Source organism: Felis catus, chromosome C1 (genome assembly GCF_018350175.1).
Source record: "Felis catus isolate Fca126 chromosome C1, F.catus_Fca126_mat1.0, whole genome shotgun sequence".
NCBI lineage: Eukaryota > Metazoa > Chordata > Mammalia > Carnivora > Felidae > Felis > Felis catus.
In genome coordinates this window covers 41,365,932-41,393,695 of record NC_058375.1, presented here as the reverse complement: position 1 = coordinate 41,393,695, position 27,764 = coordinate 41,365,932, and the positions used below count along the sequence as shown (strand labels likewise).

Sequence of the window (27,764 nt, the reverse complement as noted above, 5' to 3'; positions counted from 1 at the left end):
AGGGTAGATCTATTTTTAATTTTTTGAGGAACCTCCACACTGCTTTCCAGAGCGGCTGCACCAATTTGCATTCCCACCAACAGTGCAAGAGGGTTCCTGTTTCTCCACATCCTCTCCAGCATCTATAGTCTCCTGATTTGTTCATTTTGGCCACTCTGACTGGCGTGACGTGATATCTGAGTGTGGTTTTGATTTGTATTTCCCTGATGAGGAGTGACATTGAGCATCTTTTCATGTGCCTGTTGGCCATCCGGATGTCTTCTTCAGAGAAGTGTCTATTCATGTTTTCTGCCCATTTCTTTACTGGGTTATTTGTTTTTCGGGTGTGGAGTTTGGCGAGCTCTTTATAGATTTTGGATACTAGCTCTTTGTCCGAAATGTCATTTGCAAATATCTTTTCCCATTCCGTTGGTTGCCTTTTAGTTTTGTTGGTTGTTTCCTTTTTGCTGTGCAGAAGCTTTTTATCTTCATAAGGTCCCAGTAGTTCATTTTTGCTTTTAATTCCCTTGCCTTTGGGGATGACAGACACACTGTTTAGACAAAAAAGTTCTCACAGATCCACAGGGTTTCAACTCCTAAGTGGGAGCATATCAATTACAAAGATCTAACCTCCTATCTAATTCCCAAGACTACACAGTGATTTCTAAAACATGGGCTGTGGTGCATAATTTATGCACTCACTTTGTAGCTCTGTAATTAAATCTGCAGAGGATTTGGAGTGGAGATACACAGCAATACTGGTACAACTCCTTGCATGTATAAACATACCATACAGGACTATAAAATTGATGGTTTCCAAAACTCATCTTTCTTATCTACTTATCTACCTGGCTAATGATAGATTGTGTTACACTATACCACCAATACCGCACGATAGATTGTGTTATAAATGCAATTAAGTGAGCCCAGGGCACGGATGCACTGACAAAAAATTAAAAAGCATGCTAACTGACTGACCCACATAATCCTTCCTGACCCCAATTCCTGTTACATTCAGGATCTGTACCATACACTCCAGCTCTCTGATATCTGTTATGTACATCCTAAACTGTCCTCTAGGACTTCTGGTGAAAGAAACCTGACAGTTGTCAAGTGTTTACTGTATTCTGGCACTGTGCAGATAATTTCACATTCATATTATTGAGTGCTTACTCTGTCGAGTGCTGTAGGTACACAGTGGAAAATAAATTAGACTTGGTTTCTGCCCTCATGCAGCTTCTAGGTATCACAGATAATCATCCTATAACAATCCTTCAAAATTGGAATTTTCGGTAGCAGAAAATGAGAACTAGGTGAGGTCAGTAACTGGCCCCAGAGCCAACTTATCCATTTGGCTCAAAGGCACAGTATGAAAGAAAATAATGAATATATAATAATGAATCCAATCTGCATTGTATTTGGCTTTATGCCATACAGTCATAAATATATATATATTTAAATGCATTTTTTTAAATTTTTTATGGAGGAAGGGACTCATTAAGGCAAAGGTGCCTAGGGCCTATAAAAGTCATGACATGGCCCTGACTGGCCCAAGATGATACTGCTGGTAAGTGATAGAAAAAGGTCAGGCAGGCCCTGGTAAGCCTGACATCCCTTTTGATTAGATGCATCTAGCATCTACAGGATGGAAACCATGCCTTTATTTCTCTCCTGCTGCATGGTACATAGGGGTAGCCCAATAAATGCTGAATTAAATTGTATTGGGTCACTCCAAAGTGCTTTATACAGTAAACAATTAACAGTATATTCTTACAGGTTGAGGAAAATCCTGTGGATGCTGCAAAAATCATGTGGACCTATCTGATTTAGAAAATAAACCTGTAAATGAAATCTATTTTTTTATCAATTTGTATAACTTTTGGATCAAAAGATTAAAATATACATCTTTATTTGCTTGTAAAGATATTTGCTTAAACTATATATTAAACACCTGACAAATCAGGTGTCTCTATCAGTATGACATCCTAAAATTTTTATTTTATTTTAAATTTATTTTAAATTTAAAATTTTATTATACATATAATCTTATTTATTTATATGTATAATAAAATTTAAAAATTCATCCACTCATTTAACATTCACTCCTAATTTTTGTTGAATACCTATTGTGCAACAGTGTATTTTTTTCTTTGTACATTATTTTATTAAATCTCTCAACGGTTCTATCAAAAAGATGCTATAACCTCTCTTTCATTGATGAGAAAACTGAGGTTCAGAGAGGTTGAGTGACTCTCCCAAGGTTGCACAGCTAGTGTCAAAAGTGGTTTGGAGGCCAAGTAGGGCAAACTCTGGAAACGTTCATTGCATTGTATAGTTAGAAGACAATTTGATGACTCAGTGGGTTTCTTCAATAGGTTTAGAGGAAACGAGAGCCTAGAAAATGAATAGAACAAGTATGGGCTATGTTTTAGAGAATTCTGGCTGAGACACGAAGTAGAGATCCTAATTAATTTGGAATGCAAAGTGAGAATGGAAGGTTTGGATGACACAGGTGGGGGTTTTGCAGAAAGGCAAACAGGCAAGAGAGTTGAGAGACATGAGTAAGGTGATAGACCCCTATCTCCTTCAACATTATAAACTTGCGTTAGTAGTGTCTGGCACATAGAAAATGCTCAACTAGGGGCGCCTGGGTGGCGCAGTCGGTTAAGCGTCCGACTTCAGCCAGGTCACGATCTCGCGGTCCGTGAGTTCGAGCCCCGCGCCGGGCTCTGGGCTGATGGCTCAGAGCCTGGAGCCTGTTTCCAATTCTGTGTCTCCCTCTCTCTCTGCCCCTCCCCTGTTCATGCTCTGTCTCTCTCTGTCCCAAAAATAAATAAACGTTGAAAAAAAAATTAAAAAATAAAATAAAATAAAAAATAAAAAAAAAGAAAATGCTCAACTAAAAGTTTGTGGAAAGAAGGAAGGAGGGAGGGAAGAAGGACTGTGAAAGTTACACAGGAAGGAGACAGCTGACTGAAAAGAAATGCAAGAGATCAAAGAACAGGTGTACTTCAAGTAACAGCGTGTGAGAACTGAAGGGTAGCTGGCCATGAATCGTAAAGGGGAAGTCTGAGTTTGAAATTTCAGAGGCAGAACAGTTCCTGGTGATGAAAAGGCCCAAGGTGTGAAGATAGGGACAGAGTGCTAAACTGGTGTGGAGGGAAGGTCAGTGGAGTGGGGGTAGCATTATCAATAATTGGGAACATTTGGAGACAAACCGAAATGTCCAACAGTAGGGGCTCAGGCAAGTAAAATATGATACATCCATAGAGTATTTGGGAGGTCTTTAATGTCGTAAGGAAATCTTTGATATAAGCTTAGATGTAAAATGTATAAGATAATATCTAAGATATATATTGTCACTATTATAAAATACATTTGTTGTAGAAAAAAATAGAATATACCAAAATGTAAATAGATGATGGAATTCCAGATGACTTTAATGTTTTCTTTGTTTTCTACAATGAACTTGTGTTACCTTTTAATAAAAAAAAAAACAAGATTAAAAAATTAAGTGTTCTGCTGATCCATTTCTGCTTGGAACTAAATTTCCTCCTTTTAAACTCTGGTTTTTATAGCTAAATTGTATCAGAAACCTTAAGTAACCTTTGTTGAGCACAGCATTACTCACTAGGCACGATGCTTTCCATACTCCATTCCTCATCTGAACTCTGCAAAGTAGTTATTCTTTTTCCCAGTCTATAGACCATCTAACTGAAGCCCAAGGAGTTGGATCATTTATCTAAGGTCACACATTTATTAAAAGGCAAAGTCAGAATTTGAACCTATGCCATATGAATACAAAAACTGATCTTTCTTGCATTACCCCTGCTCCCCACCCCACTGCCTCCCATGATTCCAATAAGTTGAAGTTCTTCTAGCTCACATTTTAAGTAGTATTTAACAACCTCGGGAAAGGTAAATCTTAGACACTTTGATGTTAGAGCTAAAGGGGCCCTGAGAGCTCATCCAGCCCCAAATGGCCTCCTTCTCCCCATATATAGATGGGAATACTGAGGTCCAGAGAGAGGTCATGACATTGCAGGGCCATTTAAAAGCTTTGTACCAGAGTTTGATTGAGGTTCCTTTCTCTCTGCTGTTTTCCTAGGCTATTCCAGGCCAGAGAGCAGCTCAGCAACCGGAGGGCATGCCAGGCCTTTAGAATCCAACCCTCTCACTGTACAGATGAAATGGAGACTCAGAAAGGAGAGGTGGTTTTCCCAAAGTCACAGAGTGAGTAACTGGCAGAGATGCTTGTTGAACCCAGGTCTCTTGCTTCCGTAAAGGCTGTATTGGCCACTGCTGCAAAGCTGCCAAGTGTCAGTTAGCCAGCAGGAAGTAGTACCAGTGGCCTCAGGGCAAAATGAGCTTTTGGAATCTGAGACCTTGCATAGGGGCTGGCACATTAAAATATGCAGAAATGTTGATTGATTGAATTGGAGAATCCCTGAATTTGTGATACAAATAAGTGTGAGGGGAGGGCGAAGGCAATGGCAGTGCCATTTGTAAAAGCACAAAATCAGGCAGAAAGAAACTGGAATGCAGATGAGGATCTAAATGATGCAGAAGTCACAAGGGGGTTGGGTGTGTGTGAATGTTAATTCTGTCAACTCTCAGACTTGACCATGAAAACTTGGCCGAAGAGACATTCTGAGACAAAGGGCCTCTGTGCCCAGCTGGCTCACACCCACGGAGGACAGCTCAGAGGGCTGAGGAGCAGCCTGCTGCTCAGGCCTCCAGCTGATGACGCGATTGGGTCCATCTGCCAATTGTGGATACTTGGACATGTTTGGCCTGAGGAAGAATCACTCTGGACAGATGCCCAAACCAAAGAGGCCTCATCCAGCTGGCCTTTCCAGGTCTCAAGTGCAAACTGATGGTAAGGATCTCTGTAGGGGCTGCAGAGATGTGGAGGTGGGAGCAGGGGCCATTGTTAACACACAAAACAACAAAAAGACTGGAAGGAAATATATCAGAATGCTGGCAGTGGTCATGTCTGTGAGGTAGATTATAGTGTTTTTACTGTTTATTTGCTGCTACCATAAATTATTTTGCTTTGAAAAATCACGAAATATAAAATGAGAAAAATAGACACTTTATTTGCCTTTCTTATTAGACTGTGAGCTCCTTGAGGGCCAGAGGGCTTGAGGAATTGTGTCTTATTAGTACTTTGATGTCTAGCACTTGCACTGCAACAGTACAGGAGCTCTGTAAATATTTAAGTGAATGACTTGTATTGTCTTTTACTTCAAGCATTTAGGCTCTTATTTAACGCTCCTTTCTTAATAGACTTGGTTATGTGCTTCCTAGGGTATAGTTGATTAGAAATGACAACCCATAAAATAAATGAAGGACCTACTAGTAGTACCCATTCAGTGAGAGCAAAAATAATTATTTAAAAAAATGTTTTTTAACATTTATTTATTTTTGAGAGTGAGAGAGAGCACATGAATGCCTGAGTAGCAAAGGGGCAGAGAGAGAGAGAGAGAGAGAGAGAGAGAGAGAGAGGAGGACAGAGGATCTGAAGCAGGCTCTGCACTGACAGCAATGAGCCCAAAGCTGGCCTTGAACTCACAAACCATGAGATCATGACCTGAGCTGAAGTCTGACTGTAAGCTGACTGAGCCATCCAGGTGCCTTTTTATAAAATTTTTTAAATGCTTATTTATTTATTTTAACGTTTATTTTATTTTTGAGAAAGAGAGAGAGACAGAGCATCTGAGCTATCAGCACAGAGCCAGATGTGGGGCTCAAACCTGCAAACCGCGAGATCATGACCTGAGCCAAAGTCGGATGCTTAACTGACTGAGCCACCCAGGCACCCCTGTGTTTATTTATTTTTGAAAAAGAGAGAGGGAGCATGAGTGGGGGAGGGCAGAGAGAGAAGGTGAGAGAGAGAATCCCAAGGAGGCCCCACACTGTCAGTGCAGAGCCTGATGGGGGGCTTAAGCCCACCAACCATGAGATCATGAGATGAGCCAAAATCAAGAGTTGGATGTTTAACCGATTGAGGCATCCACGTGCCCCAAAATAATTATTTTTAATAATTATTAACAATCACAATAATAGCAATTATCTTAATTATTATTATCTTATTTAATTTGGTCCTCATGCCAATCGGTTATTCAATAAACATTGAGCAGCTACTATGTATTCAGTATCCCCTTCTTTGAAGAGTTTAAATATAAACCTTATTTATAGATGAGAACACAGATTCAGAAAAGCGATTGGCTCAAGTCACATACAGAAATAGGGGGGAAGGCTCAGATTGTTATCCAGTGCTGTTCACTATACCACAAGGCGTTTTATCAGTTGATAAATATTTGAGTGACTATGGTCTATGTAACAAACGTGGATAGACTGGCCAGTAAAAAGAAAGGAAAGGAAGTGGGCAGATAAGCTGGCAGGCAGGTAAGCAGGGATGTAGGTCCACTGATCTCACTGGGTAGATTGCTAGAGGCAAACACATTGACCTCAGGGAAAAGTGAGTGTTCACGGCAGAACAAGGACAATGGAGACAAAATTTTCAAAACAAACCCACACCTCTGCTGTACATTACAACCTAATGTAGGGTTTGAGTCTTCAAGGAACTTTACATTTTAAGATTCTGTACATAAGAGGTCAGAGTCTTTTATAATGTTTACAAAAATTTTCCATTGAAAATGATATATAAAATGTTGGCACCTGAAGAAATAAGCTTTAGTTTTGTCTAGCAAATTCTCTTTTGCAAAATGCAGTCTGATTATGTTGAATAAATGCAGCAAATGTGTGTTTTCATGTAATTACACAAGCATTTTCTAAAGGACCTATTGTGTCCCAAGCTCAGGACTAGGTGTTGGGGAAGGTACAAGGCTTACCTTCAAGGCTAAAAAAGATTTCTCTCTCTTTACCTTTGATGTTGTATCTTTGTATACATATACACATATGTACAGATTCAGCTTCAGGTAGTATGTATTGAGCACTTACAATGTGCCTGACACTGTGTTACATTCTATTTTATTTGATTCTCCCAGAATCTCAATAAATTAGATAATCTCTTTCTATAGATGAAGAAACTCAATCTCAGAGAGGTTAAAGATACTGCTAAAGCTATAGGTGGAGATGAGTCCCTAGCCCAGTCTTTGGATTTGAGCTACATTACAAGCCAAACACGGTGGGAGGTGCAATGTGGATATAAGTTCATTTGACATAGGAATCATGTTATATGGCCTCCTTGGTCCTATATTTCTATAGACTTGGGTATGATTATGTGCACTCATCAGCTAGATGTACCAGCTTCCAAACATCTATTACTTTTTATTGATTGGATCTCTGGGGACATACAGTATTTGACCAATTTGAAGGAAAGATTTATCAGAGGAGAAAAGATAGTAGCATATACTCGAGGTTGATACACTGCTCTCCTGCTCTCAATAAGATCTCTCTTTGAGCTGGTCCCTATTTACTTTCCTCTCCTGTTCCCTGAAAACTATAAAGTACTGTTTGCATTTCCCTTGAAACACTGTGCTGTTTGATGCCTCTGGGCCTTTTCATGTGCAAGTCATTCTATTTGGAACACCCACTCCTCATCTTTTCTGCCTTTCCCATTCTCACTTCTTCAGGTATGCCTTCTCTGAAGTTCACTCTGACTTTGGAGGGCATTCAGTGTTTTTCTGAATTTCATTGCCCTGTGCTTCCTTCTATCACTGTCCTTACCACACTGTGTTGTAACTGTCTACTTGTCTGTATTTTCTACCAGACTCTGAGACCCTAAAGAGAACCTGGGAGATCCATGCCTTTGTGCCTAATGCCTTGCACAAAGTGAATGCTCAAGAAATATTTGTTGAGGGGCGCCTGGCTGGTGCAGTTGTCTAAGCGTCCAATTCTTGATCTTGGCACAGGTCGTGATCTCATGATTCATGGGTTTCAGCCCCATATCTGAGCTCTGTGCTTGGGATTCTGTCTCTCCTTCTCTCTGCCCCTCATCTGCTTGTGCTCTCTCTCTCTCTCTCTCTCTCTCAAATAAACCTTAAAACATTTTTTTAAAATATGTATTTGTTGAGTGAAGGAATAATGAACCCAGAACCAAAGTGCAGAAGAACTAGGTTCTAATCACAACTCTGCAACTGACAACTTTTTGTCTATAAGCAAGTCACTTCCTTCTCTGGGCTTTAGTTTCCCTGCCTGTAATATGAGGAGGTCAGATGAAATGACCACCAACAGTCATTCTGGCTTGAGCATTCTCTGATGTTAAGATGTTATGATGCTAAGAGGAAAAATATAAAACATTAAAGTAGGACTTTATTAACCACAGGACATTATTCTCCTAACAAGAAAGGCTCCTTATTTGGGGACATCTTAAATTGTGTCAGGTTTGATTTATATCAATACTGTTCACCCAGAAAAATAATTAGCCATAAACAATTCTGAGTTCTGCCCTAGCCTTTCTTACCATAAAGTTCAAGATCAAAGTTGTACAACTGTTTCTGCGTACTTGTTAAATTCAATTAACATTTGTCAAATGGATTAATAAATGAATCTATCCGTTTGTAAAGCTGAGAATCTTATGGCATAGGCAAAAGGTAAGATCATACATACATCCATTCAGTCATTCAACAAATATTTTGGCAATTAACTTTATGAGAGATACTGGGACACAATGGTAAGTAAAACAGTTATGGAACTTACCAGCATGTTGGTGTCTGGGGAAGATAGACATTACTCCAATTATACACAAATAACTTTATTAATTACAAAGTGTAAAGTACTATGACTCTTACCTTTGCTGTGCATTCTAGGCTATAAAGGGCTTTTCACACACATCACCTCATGGGAAGCCTTATAGTATAGGGGTTAAAAGTAAAGATTTTGGCATTATAGAGGCCTGCGTCTGAACCTGGCTTGCCCACTTACAAACTGGGCTCTTGGATAGGTTTCCTAGCTTTACTTTTCTTATCATTTGAATGGGGGAAAATAGCATGTTTGTCTCAGAGCTATTGTGAGAATGCAGTGAGATAATGCATGTAAAGCACTCAGCACCATGCTTGACATATGACTGCTGTTAGTTGTTATTATGATTATACAACTTTTTGTTCTTCATAGCACTTTTCCCTGTAGCTCCCTCTTTTTCCAGAAGAAAGGCCAGGTTTGAAGTCAGACAAATGAGTTCACATCTCAAGTCCTCCACTTAGTAGACACAAAATGCAACTAATAGTACCTTTTCATAGCATTATCCATGAGAGTAAATGAGGTGAAATTTTTAGGGACCCACATAAGGGCCAAACACACAATAACAAATCTTTTAACTTTGGTATCAGTCCTTATCCTTCTTTGGATGAACAGTGGGAGGCCCACTGTCAGGAGTGGTGGGTAAGGTGGTCACTGAGATGTCTTGTCCTGTCTAATGCTGAGATCTTGGGAGATGAGGCAAGACCGTAGAAAGCAAACTCACCCCCTGAGCCTCATGAGGGGAGGAGGTGAGCTGTCAGGCTTGAGTAACAGGAGCTGACAGAGCCAGTTCAGGGTGGTCTTACTGGATGTGAGTTGAAGTAGGGTTTTCACGGGCAGAGCTCAGGCAATAACCTGACATACTGGGTAGTGGAATTTGAGAAATATCCATTTAGCTGCAGGGAGGAGATGAAATAAAGGCTACACCCAAGGCCTTTTCCATCACAAGCTGCCAAATTGCCCTGTGACTCTGGGACCATGGTGGGCCCAGGAAGTGGGAGTCAGCAACTCTGAAGCCTAAAATCAGAAGGGCACTGAATGTTTGCATGGAGTGCCAGGTCCTAAAAAGATGTCTGTACGCCATCTATGCCAAAGCAAAACAAATTTATCAGCATCTCCTCAAAACTGCAAGGAAGAGTCTAAAAATTTTAAGCAATAAAAAAATGGTAAATGGAAATTGATTGTTTAATATCATCATTACTTATTCAAGAAGTATAAAATGGTATTGCTAATCTCTTGGTGAGTTGATTTTATTATTTTATCTTACTAGACATAAATATGCATAAGGACTTAGTTCCCCTAACCATATTTTTTCCATCTATTGTTAAGAGAATCCCTCAAGTCTTTCAACCAATCATACATTGCCATGATGGTTTTTAAGACTTAACTCTCATAGAGGAGGGTAGGGTGGAGCATTAATGTGTAAGTGGCTCAAATATTTAGTAGTCAAGCCACTCCACACAGTAGGGCACAAATGGTAGAGTTTAGGGGGGTCTGGGTAGCTCAGTTGTTAAGTGTCTGACTTCAGCTCAGGTCATGATCTCATGGTTTGTGAATTTGAGCACCACATTGGGCTTTCTAGGCAACATGGAGCCTGCTTGGGATCTTCTGTCTCCTTTTCTTTCTGCTCCTCCCCTTCTCTCTCTCTCTCCCTCTCTCTCTTAAAAGTAAATAAACATTAAAAAAAAAAACAAACAAATGGTAGAATTTAGGCATCAGATAGTAAAGGGGTTTTCAGGAATATTGGAGTTATCCCATGATATTCCCTTACTGTTCCTGTAGGCTTGGTCAGCCTTAGTTGCATCTTATTGTCTTTAAGAAAACACAAATAATTTCTATATGTTGCTTTTCTTCTTTCCCCCATTGGTGGGTGGAAAAAACGATGGGTATAATTTAAACATAGGCTTGATTATGGTAATTTCAGTTTACAGCAGGAAAATTTTATAGAGACAAAGAAGAGGATAAAGGTGAATGCTGGAATTCAGGAATATACTAATTGGGAAAAAGTTCTGACTTTCATGTAATTGTTTTTATTCATAATTATCAATTCATTTCTCTTTCTTAGAATAAAAAATTAGCAGGTGGAGAAGAAGGAACTGTCCACAAAATAATAATGTCCATTTATTAAATAACAGATATTCAAAGCTAAGCCCTTAGACACATTATCCCCATTAATCTTCCTAACAACTTCATGAGATGGTTACTGTTATGTTCCCAGTTTTGCAGAGGGGGCCCAGAGAGGATGGGTAATTTGCCCAAAGCTATATACACAGCTGGCGAGAGGCAGAGCTGTGATCTGATTCTAGGTCTGACTCCAGGACTGGGTTAATTACTGCTGGGCTACCCTGCTTTCTCCACCCTGAGTTTTTTAAATATAACACTGCAATTGAAACAGGAAAAAATGCTGTATAACCTTCAAATGTTGCTTTCCCCTAGAGCAGCTTGGTGCAAAGGAGAGTGGAGCAGACAGACTGAGGGCTAACTCCTATGACTCACTAACTGCATAATTTGGGCAAGTCTTTTCACTTCTCTGAGCCTTGATGTTAAATGGAGATGATAATCATCACCTGCCATGCTCATTAGGCAGAACTGCTGTAAGAGCCAAAAAATATTATGAAGGAAGGGGGAGCTCTAAGGGCAAAGTCTACAAGGCAAGGGTTTTTGCCTGAGAAAGCTTTTATCCTATAAATAGAATCCATTGATTGTCCCCTGGAGTAACTTCCCATCTTCTCTCTCCTGGCTACTGTTATGAATCTCATTTTCATTTTTATTAAAGGAGAACATTACAAACTGACTTGAGCATTTAAAGTCTCATTTAAATCCACTCTGAAAAATTGCTTCCAAAGGAGAGAGAATTGGAGATTGAGAGACTCGTGGGACGCCTGCTTCTTGGTGGCTCTGGGGGCAGTCTGCACAGACACCCACCTCCTCTCAGTTTGATTTCTGATTTGTTGCTCCTCAGATCTCATTCCACTTAAGTGCATTAGGTTCCCTTTGGTTGTCCAGAAGGGCTCTTAGGTACAAATGAGGTTCAGCAAGGATGGAGGGGATTGCATTGGAGTACATAGCAGGGTCTGGTAGAGCAGAGATTCAGAGCTTGGTCTTCTGCTTATGTGTGCAATACTCTTTCCCTTTGGCCCACTCCCTCACCCTGAAGTCTTCTCTGGCCTCTCTTGAGGTCTTCAGTGAAGTAAGCATACTCTCTAAAATACACAGTTCCTAATGCAATATCAGACATGAAAGTGTTTAGCACAGAGACTAGTATGCAATAAATGCTCCAGAGATAGCTGAATCAGCACCTGTGATTCTTCTGTGCAATTTAACACATATTTATTGAACATCTCTTCTATGCTAGGCCTTGGCCTAGATTCCAGGAATATGAAGATTTCCCTTCTCTTCAGGAGCTTAAAAACTATTCAAAGAGACTGAAATAAACCTAGTTGCAACTTAGTGTGACCCAGGGACGTGCAGAGAGCTGTGGAATCATGAAGGAAGGACCCTCTCTAAGCATGAATGATGATAGCCCCTTGCATTTTATGTTGACAATGTACAAAGTGCTTCTCACATCTCTTACCCATATGAATTTCATGGGATCCCTATGAGGTAGGAATAATTATCCACATTTTCTGATGAGGAAACTGAGACTTAGAGAATTTAAGTGACAGAGACAAAACCAGTAAGCTGGGCAGCAGCATGGAATAATGGAAAGACCACTCACTGGCTTGGAAGTCAGGAGACTTGGCTTCTTGTATGTCTGTTGTTTGTGACTGTGTGATCTTGGATAAATAATTTTCCTCTCTGGGGCTTGGTTTCCTCATCTATAAGATAATGTACATAGAGTAGAAATGTTCTGTGCTTCTTGGGATAAACAGGGCCTTGTTTCGTAAAGCTGCAGGACAGTATTTATCTCTGAGCATTAAAGACAGAATGGTATAAGGGGAAGAAAGAATCAGACAAACATGGAATAAAATCCTAGTTTAGTTCCTTATTAGCCATGAGGGCTTAGCCAGGTCACTTCACTCCCTGTGACTCAGACTTCTAATTTGTAAAGTAGAGATAATACCTATTTTGCAGGGTTCTTCTGAGGCTTGAATAAGGTAATGTGTCCAGGAGAGCACCTGGCACATAGTAGGTATGTAAGAAAGTACCAAAGATTGGTGATACCAAGTACTGGGTCTCTCTGGCTGCTCTTTGAGTACTTAAGCCTAAAGATTTTGTGTTCTCTGCTCCCGGGTCTGCAGACCAATGAAGATGCCAAGTTTTATGCCCTTTCAACCAGGTTTAAGCCATTTAGCAATGAGAATGAGACCTTGGTGGTTCAGTTTTCAGTAAAACATGAGCAAGGCATTGATTGTGGTGGCAGGTATACAAAACTCTTTCCTGATACCCTGAACCAGGAGGATAGGCATTCAGAATCTGAGCATTACATCATGCTTGTAAGCTCTCTGATAGTGGTCACTATAAGCCACATGAGGTCTTAATGAGAGGCACTGTAATTGTTGAAGAGGCTCAGATTGACCTGAAAAAGGAAATTTCGAATCCACCTTCCTACACAGTAAGACTCTTCAATGACCTGAAAAAAGCAACCTTAAGCTTAAATGTTAATATAAATAGATGAAAGAGATAGAGAGTCACATGGTTATTAACAAGGCTGCAATACAGAGAGACATTCCCCAGTTCCCAAAAGGGAGAAAGGAACCATAAACTGTGTAGACACCCTCAAATGCACCTACTACAATATGGCTTTGCTTTGAAAGTGATTCCTGCCCTTGATGAGAGAAAGCCCAAGAGGTCATATAAATCACCTTTATTAAGCATCCATAATGAGTCCAGAGTATTGCATCTGTAACCTCAAATATGTCACTAGGCCTCCTTGGAGCAGTCCAGCTCTTACTTAGCTCCAATCTTGAATGATGGTTGAGATTTAAAAACCAACAAACAGGGGCGCCTGGGTGGCGCAGTCGGTTAAGCGACCAACTTTATCATGATCTCGTGGTTCGTGGGTTCAAGCCCCACATTGGGCTATGTGCTGACAGCTCAGGGCCTGGAATCTGCTTCAGATACTGTGTCTCCCTCTCTCTCAGCCCCTCCCCTGCTCACACTCTGTCTCTCTCTCTCTCTCAAAAATAAATAAACATTAAAAAAAATTTTTAAACCAACAAACAACAATAAAAGCTAATCCAACTCCCAAAGCACTGATGAGGAATGTACCAAATGTTTTTGCACAAAGTCAGAGGCAAGCATTATGCCACATGTCATACAGCAAAATTTTCTTAAAATTTTCCCTAAAAATTTCTTTCTTTTCCCAGGGAGTTTCAGATTTCTTGCTTCAAGCTTTTGCCAAAATCTTCCTCTTCAGCCTCTTTCCCTTTTTTTATTTGCACCCCTCCCCCACCAACTCTTTCTCCCTCATCTTTCAAGCTCTTGCATGCATAGAACAATATAGCACTCTGGGTGCCTGAATGTGTCTTCGCCCATTTCTCTTTTCGTCAGAATCCACCCTCCTTACAAGGAGTTTCTATATGTTTATGTATGAGATGGTTGTAGTAAGGAAAATGGAAATACTTTTTCAAATGTGATTTTTTCATATGAATATTATTTTTTTGATGCTCAAACAACCAAAGCAGTTTCAGCTGTTAATAGCTCCATTTTACAGATGAGGAAACAGAGGCAAGAAATTTGCCCAAGGTGAGTAAGTGGGAAGTCAGAATTCAAACCCAATCTATCCAGATTAAAGCCTGTGCTTTTTTCTACTCCATATTTTTGCCTTCTATTTGGTGGGGAAGCAAGCATGTGAATAATTTTTTTTAAAGGCAGAATGAAAGACATATTTTCTATTTATTTATTTAGTTAGTTAGTTATCCATTTACTTCTTTTTGAGAGAGAAAGAGTGTGCTCATGCACGTGATCAGGGGAGGGGCAGAGAGAGAATCTCAAGCAGGCTCCACACCCAGTGCAGAACCCAATGCTGGGCTTAATCCCACAACTGTGAGATCATGACCTGAGTGGAAATCAAAAGTTGGTTGTTCAACTGACTGAGCCACCCAGCTGCTCCAAGACATAGTTTTAAAAAGATATTGATGAGGTGCTATGAGACTACAAAGATGGCATGACTCAGTCCAACTGGGGGGGCTTTTTGGATGGGGTATTAATTGTTCTTTGAAGAATGAGTTAGATGTTAATAGGCAGAGAAGGAGGTGGGGGAAATATAATGAGGACAGAGGAAGCTATACAAAAGCTCAGAGGCATGAAATTGAAATGCAAGTAGAAAACTGATGAAACCAGTGTGGCTAGAGCACTTTGCGCACGCACGTACGTGTGTGTGTGTTTAGGATAGTCAAGAAGAGCATGGGGAGTGAGGTTGAAAAACTAGGTTAAAACCTATTCTTGGACCTTTGTCACATTAAGCTCTCCAGGCTCAGAGCCACTGATCAACAATTGCCTCTAAAGTTTTCACAAAACAGAAAGAACCCCAGGCTCTATTTCTTAGTAGGCTTGGGTTGAATCCCAGCAATGCTACTTATTAGCTCTTTGACTTTGGGTGAGTTACTTAAATTTTCTAAGCCACAATTTTCCCAGCTAAGAGTGGAGATAGTAACACATGCTTGTCACAAGAACTAAATGATATGGTATAAGGTTCCTGGCACAGGAAGGATTTTCTGGTTGGGTTTGGTCAATGGAAGTCCTGGCAGTAGATCAGAGGAAGGAAAGAGAGTTGTGCCTCTCAACTGAAAGTCACAGCTTCCCTCCAGCCACCCTCCCCACAGGAGTCTTTCTTCCAGGCTCTGGTAACCACTCTTACTCTTTGCCCCTTCAGGGATAAGGGTAGGAATAGCCCTTCTGTTGCCAGTGCACAGCACAGCACTATTCTTTATGCCTTCTCAAGGTCCCCTATCTTTGTAAATAGTCCTTTTATTAAATTCTCCTCAAGTAATACTAAATTTGAGTGTGCTATCTGTTTCTTGCTGGGGCCCTGATTAATATATTAGCTATGTCTGTCTTAGCCTCAGACCAGGCAAACTGCCTAAAAGTGATGTAACACCATGCATTAGGGTTTAATTTCTAGGCCCTGACATTCTGTGGCTTTGGCAACAACAAAGTGCAGGTCATCCTTCATTATCAAGGGAAATAGCATGAGAACAACAAGACCATCAAATTCAGGGTAAGTATGTGGGCTGGTCTTCAGCCTAGGGGGAAGGATAAGCATTTTATATGTGTTATCTCACTTAACCTTTACAAAAACCCTATAAATTAAATACTATCAGAAAATAGATATAGAGAAGTGCTATAGATTACAGAAGTTCACATAAGAGCCTGACTTCTGAAAGGAAGTTAGATAAGGTCCTCTCTTGGAAGAATGTTTGGCATGGCCCTGTTGCCCTGCTAAATATTGAAGGGATGGGCGAGGTGGCAGGTACTAAGCTAAAATATGAGTGATGGGCTTGTCTTAGTAACATCAGATTAGAGAGATCTAGGTTAGCTGGAGGACAGTAGCTGGATTTCTTTAGCATATCAATCGGCATTCACCAAATTCCAACTCTGTGTTGGGACTTGGGGTGGGGATAAAGTGAGCCCCAGACATGGCCTCTGACCTCACAGAACTCACAGTCCAGTGAAGGTATGAATCAAGAAAAGGAGAGGACTACCCAGTATGATCAGAGTCTGGGGAAGCACAGAAGAAGCCCTCTACACAACCTGGAGCCTTAGGAAATGTTTCCTAGAGGTCTTGCCTGTGCTGAGTTTTGAAAGATGAGCATGAATTGGTCTTGTGAAAGAGTGTGACAATTTTAGGGAGGATTTAATTCCTGGAAGAGGCAATCACATGAGAAAAGTAAAAAATACCTGAGAAAGAGTGGTACTGTAAGTAACTCAGCACAACCAGAGTGTGGGGGAGAGGCAGAAATTGGGTCTAGGGAAGCCCATAGGACTTGAGTCACTGGAGAAATTATGTTCAGGCTCAAGGCCTTTGCTAGCAGGACTGTGAAAGGACTGTATGTGCAAGGGCTCCCTGAGGTCCTCCTCTGGGGTAGGCCTTGTGCTGGAAGCTGTTAACACAGCAGATGAGTCAGACATGACCTCTGCTTTTGAAAAGCTTATAATCAAGGGACACAGACAGAAAAACAGAAAACATCAGAGAATGACCAGAACTGCGATGGAGCTGAAGGATGGTGGTCAGGGGAGCCAAAGAAGTATGTACTTAGGAGAAAAAGATCCAGAGTCTCTACTGAATTAATCATAGAAATGGGAGGAGGGGTGTGGTGAAATATGTTTGTGTATATTTGGGGAATGGCATTCAGGAACTGTTTTAGGTGGTGCATTTAATGCTTGAGGTCCAAAGATGTCCAATAGTGGAGCTGAAATATTCCCTATCCTCTTTCTAGATCAATAAAGATACTCAACTATACACTTTGATCATTCACCCAATGCTACTTATGAGGTCAAAATCAACAACAACTAGCAAGTGGCTGCTGGGGCTCTGGAAGTTGACTGAGACTTCCTGTCTCCCAAGAAGATAAAAGACCTCTATGCCTGGAAACCAAGGAAATGGGATGAACATCTGCAAATAGAGGGTCCTAAAGATAAGAAACCTGAGGTTAGACAGTGTTTGGCTGGGAAACAGATGGGGATGTCAGCTATGGGGCTGGGAGAAGAAAGCTGGGAAGAGAAGCAGAAACTGGGGCATTAATCACTCCAAGAGGTATCCAGCTAAATATTGGTATCCAAAGAGGTGTGGAGGAAAGAGGGAAGCAACTTACATTTGTTAAGACTCTATTGATCCTTCTGACAGCCTCTGTGAACAGTGTGCTCTGATCCCTGTTATAGATAAGGAAACAGACAACACGTAGAAAATGAAGTGACTTGGCAAGTATACCTACATTAGCACCAGGATTTGAATCTGGATCTCTGACTCAAGAGTTATTGATATGGGGAGTGTGTGGAATATATTCACTGATTTCTTATCACTCACTGCAAAGCTCTCCTGGATATAGCTATGAATAGCACAATCCAGGGATTGAGAATCCTCCTGGTATTCAGAATCTAGTGGAGTTTGCAGACAAGTACACAGACAGAGGTCACACTGTGTAATTAGTGCTAAGAGTCAGGGAAACCCAAATCCTGTGGAGCCCAAAAGAGGCCCCTAACCTAGCCTGTGATAGGGTTCGGGTGGTGGTCTTGGAAGGAGGAGGCAATGTTTGAGTGATTGGGTTAACCTAGGGGTTGGAAACATAGACTGCAGTCATATAGATATGGATTGAAATCTGAGCTCCACCCTTTACTAACTGTGAGACTCCTACCTACTTGCAGTTACATTTGGGCAAGGAATGTAACTGCTATGAAAGTCAATTTCACAAACAGGGATTATTATAATATCTACGTGTGAAGGTGGTTGTGAGGATTAAATGAGCTAACACACATAATATAGTGATTAGAAAATAGTAAGTCCTTTTAATATACAGGATTTATATGTTAAAATGTACTGGATTTCAACACTGAATTTATTAGAGCAAGGGAAGTGGGAAATTGGGTTAGAGGGAAGATATTCCAGACCCAGAGAACAGCAGGAGCAGAGGCACAACAATTAGGTGGAAAGCAACATGGCTACATAAAAGAATTGAAAGCAGCAGTTTACTATTTTGGGAGCATAAATTTCAAGGTGAAGACTGGTGGGAGATGAAGTTGGAAAGGTTTGTTGGAGCCAGGTCATGGAGGGCCTTAGCTATTTTGTCGGTTCTCCACAGGTCAGAGCAGATTCATTCTCATGCAGAAAAGATGTTTAGGGTTAAACAAGGAGCAACATGGGACCCAGTGGCTGGAACTCCTAAGAAGAGGCCTGCAGAGAGGTGGGCAGTGGCTCAGCTGTGTGTAGGATGATTTAGCAAAGGGATCCAGTCTCATGGGAGGGAAGCATAGTCAGGGAATTAAGACAGGTGAGCAGGCTGTGTCTGTACCTTTGGCACCACAGGAAAATTAGGGGTGAGTCTTCTTCCAGGTGCAGTAAGCAGGCTTAGAGCAGCAAGACTAACCACAGACCCTTACTCCTGTTGAGGACCATGTACCTGATGTAATCAGGGTTGGCTCAAGACCTGGGGGAGAGGGGAGAGGCTACAGGTCTCTGTGCTCCCTGCTGAGTAAAATTAGAGAAGAGGGAAAGCAGTTAGATAGGCAGGGATCTATGAAGACTATAGCCCTCATGATGGGATGCTGACTATTACATCTCAGGAATCAAAAAGTGGCTGAGACAGCTGAGGAACTAGAGAACTTTCCCAGCTGCAATGTTACTGAATGACAGGGTCTAGTTGGCTTAGCATTGAAGCTTTCAGTCAGTCTGGGCAAATGGTCAGCACCAAGATGACCTGCTAGGTAGATAAAACAAAATTTTGGAGGCTCCACAACAGAAGAAATATGAAAGTCAGGGTAGGTTGTTTGTGACTTGGAGTTTTGTCTTGGTAAATAGAAGAAGCCTGGAGTAAAAGGGAAGACTGGTACAGGTCTGGGAGCATTCTGGGTACAAAGCAGATCACCAAAGGGGGTCTTCAGGAAGAGTGATACAGGCTAGAAGACTTATTCTGACCATAGGGGCACATGATCGAGGGAGGGAGAGGGTCAGACAAAAAGGAAATTTCCAACTTATTTGAGCTTGAAGTATTCAAGGTCAAAGTGATAGTGACAACTTGAGGAAGAGAGTTGCTTAAAGGCTTTTTCTCTCCTGTATTGGATTTGTTTGCAGAATCTTGAGCTGGGCTTTCATAGGGGTAAGGACAGGAGGTTGGCAGGGTTAGGGAGTCAGGTCTAGCCTGACTGTAGGGACCCCAGTTTTATCCCAGCCCGTTCACCTGTCCTAAAGAAGGAACATTTTGTTTTAGAACTGGAAGGACTTTGAGTACATGCCAGACCGAAATGCCAAGAAGCCAGATGACTGGAATGAGGTAGTGGATGGGGAATGGGAAGGGCCTCTGATGCCAAACCTGAAGTATAAAGTGAAAGGGGCCTTTCCTTGCAACAGGTATGAGAAATAAGACAGAAGAGAGAGATGTAAGGTATAATTTACAAAACAGAAACTCTAAGATCCTGCGGTTTTCTCCTCACCACCACCCCCACCCCCACTCCCCATAAGACTGTAGCCTCATCTAGGCCCTGTTCTCAGGGCAGTGCCTACCTGGTGGTCTGGTAAAGGTCAATGCTGGGAGGGAGAGATCGAGGCAGCCCTAGACAAGGGGTTTGTCCAGAGTGGTGGAAAGCAGCCAAAGAAACATGGTCAAAACAGAAAATGGGTCTGAGGTCAGGAACTGGAAGTCTCAGAACTGATCCTGAAAGAGAAAGGTGGGATATGAATAAGCCAAAGGTGTTGGGGGTGAGGATGGAGAACTTCTCTTTAAGGACCAACTCCTGACCTCATGTCAGAAGTGAGAAGAAACTAAAAGGATTGGCTATCAAATAGTCCAGAGATATAACTGAGGCAAGCAGTTTGCATCAAACTGATACATCAGTTTGACAGAACTGATGATTTTATTGGGCCACAGTTTCCTGTGTCATATACTAGGAAGAGAATGGCCAAAGTGCCAAAGTCCTTAGATGGTGTTCCCTGTGAAGCTACATTTCCTTAATGTCATGAACGAACTTATGCACAGAGATGGAACCAGGCTTAGAATGGGTCTCTGCCACCTTGTTCTACCCTCTGGGTAAAAGGAGAACTTGGAAGAGTCTCATTCATTAGCTTGAGGAAAGGGAAAGAAGCTACAGGAATCCTACTGTCTTTATAAGTTGTATAAATACAACTGTCTTTATAAATTAGTCTTTCTGATTGCATGAGAAGAATGGAAAAATATTAATGCCATGTGCACTCTTTGGTTCTTTGCTTAGGAACAATGGAAACCTCAGATCACTGACAATCCCAGTTAACAGGGGTAGTGGATTCATCCAGGAATAGATAATGCTAAATAAAAGCCTGATCCCACCATTTGTCACTATTATAACATCAATGTTTCTGGCCTGGACCTTTGGCAGGTAAAGTTCTCAGAGCTCAGAGCCACTGATCAACAGTGCCTCTAAAGTTTTCACAAAGTGGAGTTCCAGGCTGGAAATCACAAGACTTGAATGAGTCTTGATCTTTCTAACCCTCAAACTGCTCATCTTTGAAACAGGGCTAATTATATTCATCCTGAAAATCATAATAGCTAAAATGTACTGAGTCCCTACCATGTACCAAGCACCATATTAAAGACTTGCAAATGCCACTTAATTCTCACTATGAAATCTCCCATTTCTAAAAGTGAACACTGAGGTTCGGAAAAGATAAATAATTTGCCTGAAGACACATTTGGTAAAAAGAAAAGCTGAGATTTGAGTGCAGATCTTTCTGAGGCCAGATTCAGGGTTCCAATACTTAACACTGCCCTACTGGTCCCGCATGATTTTTTTTTTAATTTTTTTAACGTTTATTTATTTTTGAGACAGAGAGAGACAGAGCATGAACGGGGGAGGGTCAGAGAGAGGGAGACACAGAATCTGAAACAGGCTCCGGGCTCTGAGCTGTCAGCACAGAGCCCGACACGGGAATCGAACTCACGGACCGTGAGATCATGACCTGAGCCGAAGTTGGATGCCTAACCGACCAAGCCACCCAGGCGCACCCAAGGTCCCGCTTGATTCTTGAGGGTGTTTTTTGGGTGTAAAAGGGAATCATCAGAGATGTGGTAAAATCTTGAAATATTAAAATCCCCAAATAGATGTTGGGTGTGATTGGCCCAGCCATGATGACAATTCTTGACCTAGTCTTTTTCTCTCTGCCAGTCATCTTTCCTGGTTCTGGTTGGAGGGCTCATATACTCAGGTCTTCATAGAGTTGTTCTCTCTCTCTCTCTTCCTTTGAGACCAGTTATGGAAGATGGGGAGGATTCTTTCCCAACCCAGGAGAAAAGAGTGCCTCAAGAGCCAGCTCCATAATGAAGGCCTTAGCCCAGGAGGCCTCTGAAAAACTGCAGTCTATAAAAAAAACAAAACCTTGAAATCTACATAGTCTTGGAATTCCTTTGGAGAGGAAGGGAATTCACTTTTGGTAAATACAGGACTGGGGTCAATGCTTTACCTATATTGCTTCTTTTTTTTTTTTCTTTTTCTTTTTTTTTTTTTTTAATTTTTTTTTTCAACGTTTATTTATTTTTTGGGACAAAGAGAGACAGAGCATGAACGGGGGAGGGGCAGAGAGAGAGGGAGACACAGAATCGGAAACAGGCTCCAGGCTCCGAGCCATCAGCCCAGAGCCTGATGCGGGGCTCGAGCTCACGTACCGTGAGATCATGACCTGGCTGAAGTCGGACGCTTAACCGACTGCGCCACCCAGGCGCCCCGGTTCTTTTAATTCTCATAACTATGTAATGTATTATTGTCTCTTCTTTTACCATTTTACATTTGACAGAATTGAGACTCAGAAATGTCAAGTGATGTGTCCAAGAGCACACAGCTAGTGTGTGGTAGAGACAGGAATCAAACAAAACGTTTATTGATTATAACCCACTATACAATAGAGCCTCTAGAAACTACAGCCACTTGTCTTGGAGTGTATCATGGAAGTTTGCATAGCCAGGGAAATCTGTCTCTGACCAGTGATTTCTACAGTACAGGGCTGCCAGAGGGTTCTTGGACAAGACACTGCCTCTATGAAGCTTTCTTGGTTTAGTTATTTTCCACTTTATTTATTTCCACTTTCTTGGTTTCCTAGCTCAGTGAGACTGGCATAGAAGTGCAAGGAGATGATGTATGTAAATTACTACACATGCAGTAGGGTTTCAAGAGATATGGACATGAGGGCAGGAGGGAAGGATGAAGGAAGGATGAAGGAAGGAAGGAAGGAAGGAAGGAAGGAAGGAAGGAAGGAAGGAAGGAGGAAAAAAGGAAGGAAGGAAGGAAGGAGGAAGAAAGGAAGGAAAGAACGAAGGGACACATGTTGTTCTCTCCTTCCTTTCCTATATGAAGAATGTAGATACACTTTGCACAAGTTGCCATTGTTATCTCTTTTTTACAGTTTTCTCTTTCTGTTTTTATTTTATTTTTATTTATTTTTAATTTTTTAACGTTTATTCATTTTTGAGAGACAGAGAGAGACAGAGCATGAGCGGGGGAGGGGCAGAGAGAGAGGGAGACACAGAATCTGAAGCAGGCTCCAGGCTCTGAGCTGTCAGCACAGAGCCCGACACGGGGCTCTAGCTCACGGACTGTGAGATCATGACCTGAACTGAAGTCGGATGCTTAACCAATTGAGGCACCCAGGCGCCCCTCTCTCTCTTTTTAAAAATATTTATTTATTTTGAGAGAGAGTGCGAGAGCAGGGGAGGGGCAGAGACACAGAGAAAGGGAGAGAGAGGATCCCAAGCAGGATCCACACTGACACAGGGATTCCATCTCACAAACAGTGAGATCACGACCTGAACCGATATCAAGAGTTGGACACTCAACCAACTGAGCCACCCAGGGACCGCTCAGTTTTCTCTTTTTAATAAATAATGGGAACTTTCTATATCTTGTGTAAATATGTGGTCATGTTAATATGCCTAATTTGATTGTTTTCTTAAAATCTATTGGGTTTTTTTTTTCACTGAAAACATTAAAGTATACATTTAAAACTATATATTTGTTCATCTATAAAAATGTATTTAGTTGTTTTTTTAAATGTTTATTTATTTATTTTGAGAGAGAGAGAGAGAGAGAGAGAGAGAGAGAGAGAGAGAGCAGGGGAGGGGCAGAAAGAGAGGGAGGGAGAGAATCTCAAGCAGGCTCTGCGCTGTCAGCTCAAAGCCTGATGCAGGGCTTGAACTCACAAACTGTAAGATCATGACCTGAGCAGAAACCAAGAGTCAGATGCTTAACTGAGGCACTAATAGTTCTGAGTTCTATCAACCTCTCCAAGCAGGCAAACCTTCTATTTGTGAATTTAAATCACGCTGAAGGAATGCTTCTCGCACTTTAATGTGCATATGAATCACTAGAGGATCTTATTAAAATGCAGATTCTGATCCATCAAGTCTGGGTAAAGCCTGAGAGACTAGATTTCTAAAACTCCAGCATTATCTTTTTATATTATTGTTTTTCTTGTGACACAGTTCTGTATGATGCTGACATCACCCTTGCATGCATCCTTTCCTTCTAAGTTCTAATTCGGTCTGATACTCCCACATCCTACTTCACCTTACACACTTAACCAGCTGGACACATCCAGTTTACCATGGGGTCCCTACACCTTACTGTAAAAACCTAGTGACTCTCAGCATGCCTATAGGTGGGAACTCCCTTACCTGCCCTGTCCCTATCAGGGTTTCCAGCCTTCAGATGCTCTGTGAGCCCAGCTGTCCTCCTGGTGGGTCCTAGCCTAGAAAACTGGTTAATTTCCCTGCCTGATCCCTCACCCTTCCTGCCCTCTGTTCTGACACATCCATACACTATCCCCTTGCTTTTGTTATTATTGTTGTTGTTGTTTAGACAGAAGTGGTTACATTCTTTCATTAGGACAGAGGCTGGGGGGAGATGGCCACAAAGGAAGAAAATTCTTTCTCTTACTTTTGGGACTCTTTATGATCTTTGAAGGAATAATGACACAAAAAAGCAGTGAGTATAGCTTTGCCACAATGCAAAGCATGTTGATATTTCTTTTTTTTTTTCAATTTAGTTTATTTTTTGAGAGAGACATAGAGTGTGAGGGGTGGGGGGAAGGGGCAGAGAGAGAGGGAGACACAGAATCCAAAGCAGGCTCCAGGCACTGAGATCATCACAGAGCCCGATGTGGAGCTCAAACTTACAAACAGTGAGATCATGACCTGAGCTGAAGTCAGACGTTTAACTGACTGAGCCACCCAGGCACCCCGCATGCTGATATTTCTTAAGTCATATGGTCTGTGAGGTCTCCCTTTTTCTGACGAGGAAGCAGAGGGCTCAAGAGGTGACTTGACTTGTCAAGATGCTATAGCTAATAAAGTGCCCAAACCTAGCCTCTTTCCGTTTTATGATTCAAGTGGGATAGCACGGGAAACAGGTAGCTTTCAGTGAGCTTTTTAGCGTTTACAGTCTAACAAAATGCTTTCTTATGTATTCTATTTCTTTTCTTTTCTTTTCTTCTCTTGTTTATTTATTTATTTATTTATTTATTTATTTATTTATTTATTTTCATTTTTATTTTTATTTATTTTATTGTCAAGTTAGTTAACATACAGTGTAGTCTTGGCTTCAGGAGTAGAATCCAGTGATTCATTAGTTATATGTAACACCCAGGGCTTATCCCAACAAGCGTCCTCCTTAGTGCCCACCACCCATTTAACCCACCCCCCACCCCCACAACCCTATCAACCCTCAGTTTGTTCTCTGTATTTAAGTCTTTTATGGTTCTCTGTTTTTATCTTATTTTTCCTTCCCTTCTCCTATGTTCATCTGTTAAGTTTCTCAAATTCCATATATGAGTGAAATCATGTCTGTCTTTCTCTGACTGACTTACTTCACTTAGTATAATACCCTCCAGCTCCATCCACATTGTTGCAAATGGCAGGATTTCATACTTTTTCATTGCTGAGTAGTATTCCAGTGTGTGTGTGTGTGTGTGTGTGTGTCTGTGTGTGTGTGTGTCTGTGTGTGTGTGTATACCACATCTTCTTGACCCATTCATCAGTTGATGGACGTTTGGGCTCTTTCCATAACGTGGCTATTGTTGATAGCTCTGCTATAAACATTAGGGTGCACGTGCCCCTTCGAATTCTTTGGATGCTTTGGATAAATTCCTAGTAGTGCAATTGCTGGGTCATAGGGTAGTTCTATTTTTAATTTTTTGAGGAACCTACACACTGTTTTCCAGAGTGGCTGTGCCAGTTTGCATTACCACAAACAGTGCAAAAGGGTTCTCCTTTCTCCACATCCTCGTTAACATCTGTTTCTTGAGTTGTTACTTTTAGCAATTCTGACCCGTGTGAAGTGGTATCTCATTGTGGTTTTGATTTGTATTTCCCTGATGATGAGCAATATTGAGCATCTTTTCATGTGTCTGTTTGCCATCTGGATGTCTTCTTTGAAAAAGTGCCTATTCATGTCTTCTGCTCATTTCTTCACTGGATTACTTGGTCTTTTTGGGTGTTGAGTTTGTTAAGTTCTTTATAGATTTTGGGTACCAACCCTTTATCTGACATTTGCAAACCTATGTCATTTGCAAACATCTTCTCCCATTCTGTCTGTTGCCTCTTAGTTTTGTGATTGTTTCCTTTGCTGTGCAGAAGCTTTTTATTTTTCTTTTTGAGAACTGTATGAAGAAAGCATGTAAGGTCTATTTTCTTCTATTTTTGAGATGATAACATGGAGGAATAGAGAGGCTGTTTATAGACCAAGATCACTGCACTAGTAAGTTTTAGGAAGCAGAACTAGCCCTCATGTCCTGATTTTTAGTTGAATGCAGAACCAAGGGTTTAGTGTGAGGGGGATGGGAGTAAGGGGGCACTGAAGAGAACAGAGAAGATTAGGAACACTTTTTGTTGGAATAAGGAAAATGGAAGAGCCAACAAATGACCAGTTCTCTAACCAAGACTTCTGATGATTCAAAAGAGAAAAAAATCTCCAACTCAAAAGAGAAAAAAAAATCCCAAAGATAAAAAAATATCTTAAAGTTGTAGAAGGAATTATTAAAACCGACTAAATCATGGCTCCCAGTAAAATAACTATCTCTATTCAAAGTGGCTATTTTGTCCTTCATTCCTCTGTTGGAGGCAGGGTTGGTAGGATTATATAAACCAAACAAAAGTCTTCTCATTTAAAGAAAATAAAACTTTTTTCAAGCCTTGGAGGAGGGACACATAACTTATGCTGTGAATTTTCTTTTTGGTCACACAACTGCTCCCACACAATTAACTTGCTGATTTATTTAACATACTGCTAAAGTAAAAAAAAAAAAAATACAGAGGCATCTACATGGCTCAGTCCATGAGATCCAGCCCCATGCTGGGCTCTGTGCTGACAGCATGGAACATGCTTAGGATTTGCCTTCTCCCTCTCTTTCTCTCTGCTCTGCCCTGTTGTGCGCACATGTGTTCTCTCTCTCAAAATAAATAAATAAATAAATAAGCTTAAAAAAATACAGAATGACTCTCTTTTTGCTCCTTCTGAAACATATCCAGATATTGAAAAGTTGTAATAATTGTTGCCATTTATTGAGTGACTGTTAACTGCCAGATATTGTGCTTTACAAATATTTTTTAAGTTTATTTATTTATTTTTTAATGTTTTATTTTTATTTTTGAAAGAGAGAGAGTGTGAGCAAGGGAAGGGCAAAGAGAGAAAGAGACAGATCTGAAGCAGGCTCTGTGCTGACAGCAGTAAGCCATATGGGGGGGCTCAAACTCACAAACCGTGAGATCGTGACCAGAGCCGATATCAGGAGTCAGATGCTTAACCAACTGAGTCACCCAGGTGCCCCTACATGTATTATTTTGAATTCTCATTACAACACTGCAAGGGAGTTATTCTCAATATTTTACTTAAGAGGGAAGAGGCCCAGGGGAGTTGAGTAACTTGCCCAAAGTCATACAGCTAGTATGTGGTTGAGCCGGTCTGTCTGACCCATGATTTGTGCTCTTTGTATTCTGTTCCTATATCATTAAATCAACAAACACTGGACTTATTATATGCCATTGACTTAATTCACTTTTTCCTTTAATTATAAATACTAAATATGTTATTTTAAGAAAGTAGAGCGGTGCTTGGGTGGCTCAGTAGGTTAAGCATCTGACTCTTGATTTCAGCTCAGGTCATGATCTCATGGTCACGGGATCGAGCTCCCACTCCCCCCACACCCTCCCCCCCAACAGCCCCCCTGTCAGGTTCTGCGCTGGGTGTGGAGCCTGCTTAAGAATCTCTCTCTCCCTCTTCCTTTTCCCCTCCCCTGCTTTCGTACATGTACTTTCTCTCTCTTTCTCTCTCTAAAAAAAAGAAAAGAAAGAAAAAAAAAAGAAAAGAGAGAAATATGGTAAAGAATCCAAATTCTGCCCATACTTCTTGTCAAGTCTTTCCTTTTCCTTATGTTCTCTTAATGTTTCTTATTATATTAAGGAGAGAAG

General features: G+C 41.1%; 1 long non-coding RNA gene across 1 annotated transcript in view; it reads left to right on the top strand.

Moving 5' to 3' along the window:
- Nucleotides 1–4,600: 4,600 nt before the first annotated feature.
- Nucleotides 4,601–27,764, top strand: part of LOC101091295 — a 28,986-nt gene continuing 5,822 nt past the window's right edge. The window contains exon 1 of the long non-coding RNA XR_006584266.1: nucleotides 4,601–4,858. This is a non-coding gene — a long non-coding RNA (uncharacterized LOC101091295). The remainder of the gene's footprint in view (nucleotides 4,859–27,764) is intronic.